We start from the raw sequence: 12,842 nt of genomic DNA, 5'->3' as shown, positions 1-12,842 counted from the left end.
CAGTTTGGGAACGAGGGTCTACATTATGGTCAGAACCTTCTGCGTCTGGTCCTGGATCCGACTCATAAAGATTCTGGGCATCAGTGCAGATCATTTCCTCTTCTGGATTCACAGAAGCTCTGGAGCCGACCTCTGATTCCCAGGCTATAGTATGAGTAAACAGCTCTGCAGACTCAACTATCTGTTCTACCCCATACTCAGGCAGGCAGCTGGAGACTTGGGAGCTGTGAGGAAGCAAGTGCGATTGGAGTGACACCTCGGAGGACTGGAGTATTTGTGATGTTGAAGTTGAGGTGGAGGAGAGCCCACTTAAAGGAGCACTTGATATCCATTGAAGCACCTGCTGTTTTTGTGCCTCATCTGGAATTTGTAGCGATTGGCATGGCCGTAAGAAAGGGATCTTATCACATTGTCCACTAAAAGAAGTAGACATCTTAGTTTGGCTGGAAGATGGTCTTTCTTCTGCAGATGTTACTGTTGCTTTAACACCTACCCCACGGACACAACCTTTTTCCCCTTCCCAACACGCCTATTGCCCTTTCCACCAGACTTTTCCACTCATTTTGGTGGTTAACTAATTGACAACTCTGGAGTTGTTTGCACAAAAAACAATGGATGGGAACCGAGCAGAGCTGAGTGGCCAAACTGTGGTGTTAGCCCAAAAGTATTGGCTGGGCTAGATGCAGATAAAAATTATTTTGAATTTGCAACCTGGTGGAGGTTAGTATAGATGGACCCTTAGAACAAGTCACACACACTGCTACAAGCCCAAGCCCAAATATTTTTTCAGAGCTAGATGCAGATAAAAATTATTTTGAATTTGCAACCTGGTGGAGGTCAGTATAGATGGACTAATAGAACAAGTCCCACACACTGCTACAAGCCGAAGCCCAAATATTTTTTCAGAGCTAGATGCCGATAAAAATTATTTTGAATTTGCAACCTGGTGGAGGTTAGTATAGATGGACTAATAGAACAAGTCCCACACACTGCTACAAGCCCAAGTCCAAATATTTTTTCAGAGCTAGATGCAGATAAAAATTATTTTGAATTTGCAACCTGGTGGAGGTTACTATAGATGGACTAATAGAACAAGTCCCACACACTGCTACAAGCCGAAGCCCAAATATTTTTTCAGAGCTAGATGCAGATAAAAATTATTTTCAATTTGCAACCTGGTGGAGGTTAGTATAGATGGACTAATAGAATGATGCTATGCCCAAAAGGTTTTACTTCACTAGGTGCAGTAAAAAAATTTGCATTCTATGCACAGGTGGTGTAGCTTGCAACACAGATAGGCTACTCCGCTGACTAGCACACACTGCAAGAGGCCAAAAAGGATTAGCTTTGCTAGATTTAGCCAAATGCTGTGAAAAAAACTTGCCCAGCACTGGCACAGACCTGCCTGGCAAAAAGTGATAGGAACTGATGTAACCTAGCCCTGAAAAGGACTGCAATTACAATTAGTCTTTACTCCTAACCTGTCTATTTAAGAGCACAGACCTGCCTGATAAAAGTGATAGGAACTGATGTAACCTAGCCCTGAAAAGGACTGCAATTACAATTAATCTTTACTCCCAACCTATCTATTTAAGAGCACAGACCTGCCTGATAAAAGTCGTAGGAAATAATGTAACCTAGTCCTCAAATGGACTGCAATCACAACTATTCCCTGCTCCCAAGCTATCTGTAGATTTGTGCGAAAATTGGCTTGAAATTAACACTGAAATTATAGCGCACACAGCAACAGCGGTGCCATCTAACACGCAGCTGCAGCAGTGAGAAAATGGTGGCGACGGGGAAAATGGCTTGGTCTTATAGGGCAAGGACATGTGACATACACTGCCAATGACTCATGCCCTTGCTTGTGTGAAAAAAAGCAGTTCGCTCCGTGTGTGTGCTGCTGATAGGCTGACAGATTTCACCTCGCCACTGTAAATGTGGGAAAGAGAAAAAAAAAGTGGAGATCTTCATTATTTATGCAGAGATCCATCCCCTGCCCCTCCCCCCGCCCCGCTGTACACTCAAACTGTGTATTAACATTAATTTTCAGCATTACTGAGAAAAAATCCTGTTATGATTTTGGTGCACGAACAGTTTTCAAACATAACCTCGAACAGCCGAATTTTTTTCAAATTGTTTGTGTTCGCGGAACGGCTCGAACACCGCCCAAAACAGCTCGAATTTGAGATTGGAGAACAGTTCGAGTCGAACACCGCTCATCTCTATTCCCTGTATACAAAATTTTTAAAACATCACAAACTATGAGTATGAGTGTCAATGCAAAGAAATATACAACTTGATATGCTATCATTGAGATTATTAATGGTTGTCTAAGAAATGTAGAAATGTCCTGCATACTGAATGCATTTGGATGTGTAAATTAACAAGATTTACTGCTAGCAAGGCCAATTTCAACTGTCTTCCAAAGATATCCTAAATATGCTCCATGGTAGACAAGTATGGAGATGCTGCAGACTTATACAGCATGTTTAGGCCACAAAAGCTGCTTTCAGTAGTGAGATTGCATAATGTATAGTAGCTGGTGCCTTCTAGTCTTCATTCCAGGTACCTTAACAGTTCAGTGTTACACTAATTTGTTCAAGGAACTGGTGGTACAGCGATTTCTACAAAATGACCAAGGAGCTTTACTTTAACACTACAAGCAAGGCCACATGTTGCTTATGCTTCTGTGAATAGCTAGCATGGCTGAAACATGCTACCGTTGCCTGCATTGTCTTCAGATTTGTCTCCAATAGAGCACATCTAAAATATCATTGTTCAGCAATGGCATAGGACGCTGTCTGCAATTGATCTTCATTTGAGTACCCAAGTGCATTCAGCGTGGCAGAACATTCCTCATACAACCATTAATATCCTCATTTGTAGAATTGGTACCCAACAGGATAATGAAAAAATTGAGATGTTTCCAAAATGTTGTTTGCATTTTTTCATCATTTGTATATACAGTCATGGCAGAATGTGCTAGCAGCCTTGAAATTGTGTATTGGAGCAACCCAAAAAAACTGAAAAAAAGGCAAATTGGAATGTGTGTATTTGCACTGTGTGACTAAGCATGGAAAACAGAAAGAGGAGAAGAGAATTGTCTGAGGACTTGAGAACTAAAATTGTTGAAAAATATAAACAATCTCAAGGTTACAAGTCCATCTCCAGAGATCTTGGTGTTCCTTTGTTCATGGTGCACAACATAATCAAGATGTTTACAACCCATGCACTGTAGCTAATTGCCCTGGACGTGGATGGCAGACAAAAATTTATGAAAGATTGTAACACAGGAACGTGCTGATGGTGAATAAGCAGCACCAATTAAGTTCCAAAGAAATTCAAGCTGTTCTGCTGCCTTAAGTTGCATCAATGTCAGTGCAAACTATCCCTTGACATTTGAATGAAGTTAAACGCTATGGCAGGAGACCCAGGAGCACCATACTACTGACATAAAGACATAAAAAATCAAGACTTCAGTTTGCAAAAATGTACATGAGTAAGCCAAAATCCTTCTGGAAAAATGTCTTGTGGACAGATGAGACCAAGATAGAGCTTTTTGGTAAAGCACATCATTCTACTGTTTATCGAAAATGGAATGAGACCTTCAAAGAAAAGAACACAGTACCTACAGTCAAATATGGTGAAGGTTCAAACATATTTTTGGGTTGTTTTGCTGCCTCTGGCACTGAGTGCCTTGACTGTGTGTAATGCACCATGAATTCTGAAGATTACCAAAGGATTTTGGGTCACAACGTAGTGCCCAGTGTCAGAAAGCTGGGTTTGCATCTTAGGTTAAGGGTGTTCCACCGAGACAATAACCCCAAACATACAGTACTTCAAGAAGCACCCAGAAATGGGTGGAAACAAAGCACTGAAGTGGACAGCAATGATTCTGAATCTAAATCCCATTGAATACCTGTGGAGAGAGCCTAAAATTACTCTTGTGAGAATGCACCCTTTAAATATGAGAGACCTGGAGCAGTTTGCAAAGAAGAATAGTCCAAAATTGCAGTTGGGAGATGTAAGAAGTTTGTTGATGGTTATAAGAAGCAATTGATTACAGTTATTTACTCCAACTAAATATTACGTTGAGGGTGTCAGCAATTTTGTCTGGCCCATTTTTGGGGTTTTGTATGAAATTACCTCCAGTTTGCCATTTTTTCCTCAGTTATTTTTGTGTTGTTCCAATACACACAAGGAAAATAAACATGAGTATAATAAAACATGTATAATTGCAATAATTTTCTGGGAGAAATACTTCATTTTCTGGAACAGTTTCATGGGTGACAACACTTTCAGCCATGACTGCCATGACTGCAGCTATATTTGTTTTAATGAAAATATTTTACTGTGTGAGCTAGCTTTTTTTATGATTTATTGATTAATTAATTAAGGGCAACCAAGTTATCTTATTTATTGCTCACCCTTGTCCCTGTTCAAATTGCAGTTGCATTGTGGCTAGTATATGCGTATTCACTATTAAAAAGGTTGTCCACAACTAGAGATGAGCGGTGTTCGAATCGAACTGTTCGCCAATCTCAAATTCGAGCTGTTTTGGGCGGTGTTCGAGCCGTTCGACGAACCCGAACGATTTGAAAAAATCCGGCTGTTCGAGGTTATGTTCGATAACTGTTTGTGCACCCAAATCGTAACTGGATTTTTCACAATAATGCTGATAATCAATGTTAATACACAGTTTGAGTGTACAATGGGGTGGGGGGAGGGGCATGGGATGGATCTCTGCAGAAATAATGAAGATCTCCATTTTTTTTTTCTCTTTCCCGCATTTACAGTGGGGAGGTGCAGTCTGTCAGCCTATCGGCAGCGCACACACGGAGCAAAGTGCTTTTTTTCACACAAGCAAGGGCATGTGTCATTGGCTGTGTATGTCACATGTCCTTGCCCTATAAGACCCAGCCATTTTCCCCGTCGCCACCATTTTCTCACTGCTGCAGCTGAGTGTTAGACGGCACTGCTGCTGCTTTTAGCGCTATATGGTGTAACTGAATTGCAAGCGAATTTTCTCTTAAAAAGACAGAAAGGTTTAGGGAGTAGGGACTAGTTTGTAATTTCAGCCCTTTTGAGGCCTAGGTTACAGCATTTCCTAGCACTTTTAGCAGGCAGGTCTGTGCTCTTAAATCGACAGATAGGTTGGGAGTAGTGACTAGTTGTAATTCCAGCCCTTTTGAGGGCTAGGTTACATCAGTTCCTATCACTTTTTGCCAGGCAGGTCTGTTTTAGTGCTGTGCAAGTGTTTTTCACAGCATTTGGCTAAATCTAGCTAAGCAAATCCTTTTGGGCCTCTTGCAGTGTGTTAGTCAGTGGAGTAGCCTATCTGTGTTGCAAGCTACACCACCTGTGTATGTAATACTAATTTTTTACTGCACCTAGCCAAGTAAAACCTTTTGGGCATATTAGCAGTGTGTGTTAGTCAGTGGAGTAGCCTATCTGTGTTGCAAGCTACACCACCTGTGTATGTAATACAAATTTTTTACTGCACATAGCCAAGTAAAACCTTTTGGGCATATTAGCAGTGTGTGGTACTCATTTTATTAGGCCATCTATACTAAGCTCCACCAGCTTTGAAATTAATAATAATTTTTAGCTGCATCTTGCCTGGAAAATAATTTTGGGCATAGTAGTAGTGTGTGGTACTCATTGTATTAGGCCATCTATAACAAGCTCCACCAGCTTTGAAATTAATAATAATTTTTAGCTGCATCTTGCCTGGAAAATAATTTTGGGCATATTAGCAGTGTGTGGTACTCATTCTATTAGGCCATCTATACTAAGCTCCACCAGCCTTCAAATTACTAATAATTATTAGCTGCATCTTGCCTGGAAAATAATTTTGGGCATAGTAGCATTGTATGGTACTCATTGTATTAGGCCATCTATAGCAAGCTCCACCAACTTTGAAATTAATAATAATTTTTAGCTGCATCTTGCCTGTAAAATAATTTTGGGCATATTAGCAGTGTGTGGTACACATTGTATTAGGCCATCTATACCAAGCTCCACCAGTTTTGAAATTAATAATAAATTTTAGCTGCATCTTGCCTGTAAAATAATTTTGGGCATATTAGCAGTGTGTGGTACTCATTGTATTAGGCCATCTATAGCAAGCTCCACCAGCTTTGAAATTAATAATAATTTTTAGCTGCAGCTAGCCCGGAAAATAATTTTTCTTCCCAATAGTGGTAGCAATAGAAATATGGGGCGCGCGCCTGGCTAACGAAAATATACGCTTCATAGCAAAAAACACCAGCCTAGCGCACTGCATTAATAAGATGTCATCAACGTCTCTCCCAGTGTTAGGCCTACTACGCCGGACAAGGCGGGTAATAAATATTCGGATGTCAAAATTTAGAAGAGACAGAGGCGGTGTAGTGATACAACACCGACAACTGGAAGGAGATAAAGCAGGCCTCATACGGCCCGACGGTGTTCAATTAATAGATATTGGACTGGACATATTCCTGTCAGGACTCCAGGACGGAGTGGAACAAGCGTTAAGAGTGATGGATGGGGTCAGAGTCCTGCATACGAGTACGCAGGATCCTCCGTGGCCTGGAAAAAAGGACATGTTGGAGAGTTACACTTGTTGGCCAACTTGTCGGTGTGGAGACCCAGGGCATGCTGCAACAAGCTGAATTATTTTAGAAATAAAATGCCTTTCTAATGGAATGAGTATAAAGAGTTAATAAAGCTGTGACCGATCCTCACCCATCCAGTTGTAAGAGTTACATTATTTTATTGTCAAGGAAAGGGGGGCGGTAGGGGGGCTGAGCGTCTGGGTTTGGTTGGGGGTCCCCACAGTCTGCCTAGGCTAGATGCATATAAAAATTCTTTTTAGATACACACGCGGTGCAGCTTGCTTCGCAGCAGGGCTTCTACGCAAAAAGTATTGCCTAGGCTAGATGCAGTTAAAAATTCAACGCTGACTAGCAGACACTGAAGCTTTGGAGCAGACCTCTGAGTAAACAGCTCTTCAGACTCAACCATCTGTGTTACCCCAAGCCTTAGTGTATGTAGTTTCTTACAGTTAAAAGCGGGGGGGGGGCGACTCAACCCACCTGGAATTGACGATGTCAACGTCACGTAAAACACAGCAAGGGGACTCCAAAAACATTCTACATTTTTTCCAAAAATTGTGGCACAGACACCACTTAACTGCCACCAATTTCCCCAGAGTTGCTTAAAACGCTTGGTGAGGTGATTTTACCAAATCTTCAAGCTTTTAGTCTCCCCAGGATGACACAGGGGTAGAAAATTCCTTGCGGATCCATGATTTGTTCATCTTTATGAACGTGAGTCTGTTCACATTCTCAGTGGACAGCCGCGTGCGCTTATCTGTCAGCACACCACCAGCAGTGCTGAACACACATTCAGAGAGAACGCTTGCTGCAGGGCATGACAACATCTCCAAGGCGTGAGTGGCGAGCTCCGGCCATTTTTCCAGATTGGAATCCCAAAATCAGCAAGGGTCCAGTGACACAGTCATGGCTTCGATGTTCACTTGGAAATACTCCTGTACCATCCTCTCTAGGCGTTGACTATGTGTTAGACTTCTTGTCTCCTGTGGCCTTGCAAAGTAGTGTTGAGCCACCCCCGTAGTGTTCGAGTTCGGTTCGGTTCGTCGAACACCCGTGTGTTCGCCGAACTGTTCGTCGAACTGTTCGTCGAACACCTTCGAACACCGTTAAAACCAATGGCAGGCAAATAAAAACACATAGAAACACATAGAAAACACCTTCAAAGGTGTCCAAAAGCTGACAAACTGCTCAGAAGACACAACTAACACATGGAAAAGTGACAAGTACATATAGTCATGCGAAAAGAAAAGAGGTGGAGGAGTAAAAGGAGGGGGAGACACAGATATAGGCATGTCATGCCCTTCTAAAATCCAAAAAGTGAGAAGCCGACACGTTCAGTCCGCTCCTGCCCGTGCCACCTCCGTGTCGCCGGGTTTGTGCCAGAGCCGCGGTGAACCCTGGTGGACAGCCCCCCTCTCCCAATACTGGTGCCTGTCCGCTGGTGGGTCGAGCGAGCCCCCCTGTGGTGGAGGCAGCTCTAAGCTTTTTAATTTAAATTGTCTCTCTAATTTGAATGAATACACTTTAAATCCATTTACAAGGATCTATTGGAGGGCAAATCTCATGCCAGCAGCCGCGTAATTCCAGCTCCAGTAGCGTCCACTAAAGCTGCTGCAGTTAAAAAGCTTTTATAAGGATCGAGCTCGGCTGTCCACCGCAAGGCATCCTACTGCCAGTCCCAGCCCCTATGCCTTGGGGTGCCTCCTGATGCTCTTCACTGAGTATCCCGTGGTCCCGAAGCATTTCCTTTGAAAAAATTAAGTGTCCAAACTACAGGTGGTGTAGCTTGCTTAACAGCCAGGAAAATCCGCTGACTAGCAGACACTGGTACTAGGCACAAAGTATTTCCTGGGCTAGATGCAGTTAAATATTTGCAATTAGATATTCTCGTTGGATGCTGAGAAAGCATTCCATAGAGTCTCCCGGCACACCATATATGATTCTCTTAAAAAGCTTGGGGTAGGGGTCTAGGGGACCCTTTTATAGCCAAAATCACGGCCCTGTATCACAATACGTCACCTAGGCTGAAGATGAATGGAAATGTAGCACCCTGAGGGCTCGGTTGCTACAGAGGTATTGCACCTCACCCAGAGGTGTGATATCTCACTCTCAGGTAAGGATGGAGTGTGGATCAGGACCCGACACCTGCATGCATTACACCACATTGCCGTGGGGCAGGGCGACCAATATGCCTCTGAGATGGGCACGACAGTCCCTGTCCCTGGCTGGAGTGGGGGGAGGGAACACTGAGGAAGGGGAACCCTGTAGTGCAGGAGCAGGGAGGAAGCAGTTCCTGGGTGCATTGAGAAGGGAGTATAAAAGGTGGGCACCATCTTAGTTCAGTGCAGAGAAGTCTGAGCAGAAGTGGCAGGGAGCAGGGGCTCTGCATGAGCTCTGCTCCGGAGGCGGGCCTAGTAACAGAGGCCCAGGCCTGGAAGAGGGAGAAGGAAGGAAGAGGAGCGGAGAAGGCTCCAGGAACGAGGCACGAAGGGATCCCAGGGGTGCGGACGGGCGAGTCGCCACCGCACGCCCGAATCCACCTGCGTGGAGGGGTCAGGCCAAAGGGGGAGACCGGTCCCCAAAACTAGTGGAGGCAGGGAACGACCCTCAGCTAGAAACCGGAGGCTGTGACATTTTATGTGGTGCAGCCCCTCACTACACCCGCTAGGAAGGCACCACATAGGGTCAGGGAAACTAGCGCCAAGTTTACCAAGAGGAGGCCCGAGGCAGCCGGACAGAAGGGTTGGTAAGAAAGGCCAGACAAAGGACACACAAAGGGGGTCCTGTGAAGCGCTTCAAAGTTATCTGGGAGTTGTCTGAGCCCCTCATCTGGTGAGCACAGTACGACGTGGGCAGCCGTTACTTGCAGACGTGGTCTGGATAATAAGAACTGTGAGTAAAGGCCCTGGACTGCATCACTGACTCCGTGTCGTTACTGCTGCTGCCCTGCACCATCACCCCCATCCTCCGCATACACTGCCCTGAAGCTATACTCCTCCCGTGGGGAGTTATGCTACGCTCTGCTGCACCCACAACACCAGCCTCAGCGGTCTGCCCTGCAGCGGCGGTTCACTCTGACCGCAATCCACGGGTGGCGTAGTCGGACATTTAAACATCAAAACCACATAAATAGTTCCGCCACTGGCTTGACCACCCTGAGCCACGGAACCGGGTCGCCGCCACGAAGACTACAACCACCAGCATCCACCAAAAAGGGTCCGGTTCCGGGTGTCCCAAGGCCCAGGGGGTGCATCAGAACATTTTCATCACCTTTCACAATCACCAATGGGACAAGGCAGGGATGTCCTCTGTCCCCTCTCTTATACATCCTAGTGATGGAGCACCTGCTCTCATCAATTCGCCATAACCCCAATATTAGGTGGATTGAGGTGGGAGGCACCGAGTACAAGTGCTCTCTATTTGCTGATGATGTCCTAGTATATATCACTCAATCACATATATCCATCCATGCTGTTATGGCTGAAATAGATCACTTTGTTACATGGTCAAATTTTAAAATCAATGCAGCGAAGTCTGAGGCCCTCGATGTCTCCCTCCCCAAATCCATATAGGATTCCATCCAGTCCAACTTTCCCTTTGCCTGGCCCTCACAGGTTATCAAATACTTAGGAATTCCTATTCATAGAGACCTCTCCCATCTATGTTATCTTAATTTTGGGCCCTTTATTGAACAACTCCATACAGACCACGGTTGGCAAGTTAGAACTGTAAGATTCACTACGTGAACCACTGGTGTTTTGTGGAAAAGCACATGTACACTGTGTTCCAAATTGTTATGCAAAAATTGTTTAGGAGTGATAAGGGAAGAATTTGTTTGTTTGTCAGTTAAACTCATTGATGGTGATGTGTGTCAGGGCTCTTTATTAGTGTTGAGCCACCCCCGTAGTGTTCGGGTTCGGTTCGGTTCGTCGAACACCGGGATGTTCGAGGAACTGTTCGTCGAACTGTTCGTCGAACACCTTAGAACACCGTCGAACACCGTTAAAACCAATGGCAGGCAAACAAAAACACATAGAAACACATAGAAAACACCTTCAAAGGTGTCCAAAAGCTGACAAACTGCTCAGAAGACGCTTTCTTTAAAAAAGCCGGCCGGCAATTCAGCAGCGGCATACACCGGTACCCGACAATTTAGACAAGAAGGAATAGAGCATCACACATAGATTAGATAGATAGAAACATGTCAGTCACATATATATATGAAGTACAGTGACAGTGTTGCGTACTGTACTTGTCATTTAGTGTAAAGGATTTATTAAAAAAAATAATAGTGTTTTCATGCACTTCCTCTTTAAAAAAGCCGGCCGGCAATTCAGCATCTGTACCCGACAATTTATAACAGACAGAATAGAGCTTCACACATAGATTAGATAGATAGAAACATGTCAGCCACATATATATGAAGTACAGTGATAGTGTTGGTTACTGTACTTGTCATTTAGTATTAAAATAAAGGATTTATTATTAAAAAAAATTGGCGTGGGGTTCCCCTTAATTTTAGTCTCTAGCGGAGGTTAAGCAGACAGCTGGGGCAGATGTTTGAAGCCTGGGAAGGGGGTAATACCCACGGAGCTTCCCAGGCTACTAATATGAGCCCCCAGCTGAATACATAGCCTTTACTAGCTATTAAAATGGGGGACCCCCCCCAAAAAAATGACGTGGGGTCCCCCCTAATTTAATAGCTAGCAAAGGCTAGGCAGACAGCTGGGGGCTGATATTAATAGCCCAGGAAGGGTGCCATGAATATTGGCCCCCTCCCAGGCTAGAAACACCAGCCGTCAGCCGCCCCAGAAATGGCGCATTCATAGGATGCGCCAATTCTGGCACTTAGCCTCGCTCTTCCACGCTGCCCTGTAGCGGTGGCAGGGGGTAATAGTGCTGGTGTTGATGTGAGCTTATAATGCCAGCTGACATCAAGCCCAGGTTAGTAATGGAGAGGCGTCTATAAGACACCCCCATTACTAACCCCATAGTCAAAGTTAAAAGAAAACACAAACACCCAGAATAAAGTCCTTTAATTGAAATAAAGACACATTCCTTTATTGTTCTAAATTAAACCATACTTACCATCACGCCCATTCCAGCTGAAGCCAACGATCTCCTGCAATAAAAGAAAAATAATAAAGCAACCTCATCCTTACCTTTCCATGGTTCCCACGACAGCTTCAGCTCTGCTACATCGAGATGACAGGCTGGACCGCAGCAGAACGCCGCCATCCAGCCTGTCATCCCGCAGACACTGAGAAGCGCAGGCATGCTTGCGCTACTCAGTGTCTGACTGTGACGGCATAAAGATGAGACGAGTTCATGTCCAATGAACTCGGCGCACCTCATGCACGTCACTGACAGAGTGGGAAAATTCTCACGCTGAAGCGCTGAGTGCAGGAGAATTCTCCCACGCTGGCAGTGACGTGCATGAGGTGAGCTCATGTCCAATGAACTCAGCTCACCTCCTGCATGTCACTGACAGCGTGGGAGAATTCTCCTGCACTCAGCGCTTCAGTGTGAGAATTCTCCCACGCTGAAGCGCTGAGTGCAGGAGAATTTTCCCACGCTGTCAGTGACGTGCATGAGGTGAGCTGAGTTCATTGGACATTAACTCGGCTCATCTGGATGCCCTCACAGAGAGACACTGTGGAGCGCAAACATGCCTGCGCTTCTCAGTGTCTGCGGGATGACAGGCTGGATGGCAGCGTTCTGCTGCGGTCCAGCCTGTCATCTCGATGTAGCAGAGCTGAAGCTGTCATGGGAACCATGGAAAGGTAAGGATGATGTTGCTTTATTATTTTTCTTTTATTTCAGGAGATCATTGGCTTCAGCTGGAATGGGCGTGACGGTAAGTATGGTTTAATTTAGAACAATAAAGAATTGTGTGTTTATTTCAATTAAAGGACTTTTTTCTGGGTGTTGTGTTTTTTTTAAATACTTTACTAGAAATTCATGGTGGTTATGTCTAATATTGGCGTGACCCCATGAATTTTGGGCTTAGGGCCAGCTGATAATGCCAAGCTGGCCCTAACCCCTTTATTACCCAGTGAGCCACCGCACCAGGGCCCTGGATGAGTTGGGTACAGCGCCAGAAGATGTCGCTTCTATGAACGCGCCATTTTCTGGGGTGGCTGCGGACTGCAATTTGCAGCGGGGGTGGCCCAGAAAGCTTGGGCCTCCCTGCGCTGCGGATTCCAGCCCCCAGCTGCCTAGTTGTACCTGGCTGGACAC

Source organism: Phyllobates terribilis, unplaced genomic scaffold (genome assembly GCF_046119375.1).
Source record: "Phyllobates terribilis strain yellow unplaced genomic scaffold, ASM4611937v1 Scaffold_4__5_contigs__length_816908805, whole genome shotgun sequence".
Taxonomy (NCBI): Eukaryota; Metazoa; Chordata; class Amphibia; order Anura; family Dendrobatidae; genus Phyllobates; species Phyllobates terribilis.
Note: the sequence above shows the minus strand (reverse complement) of the source record.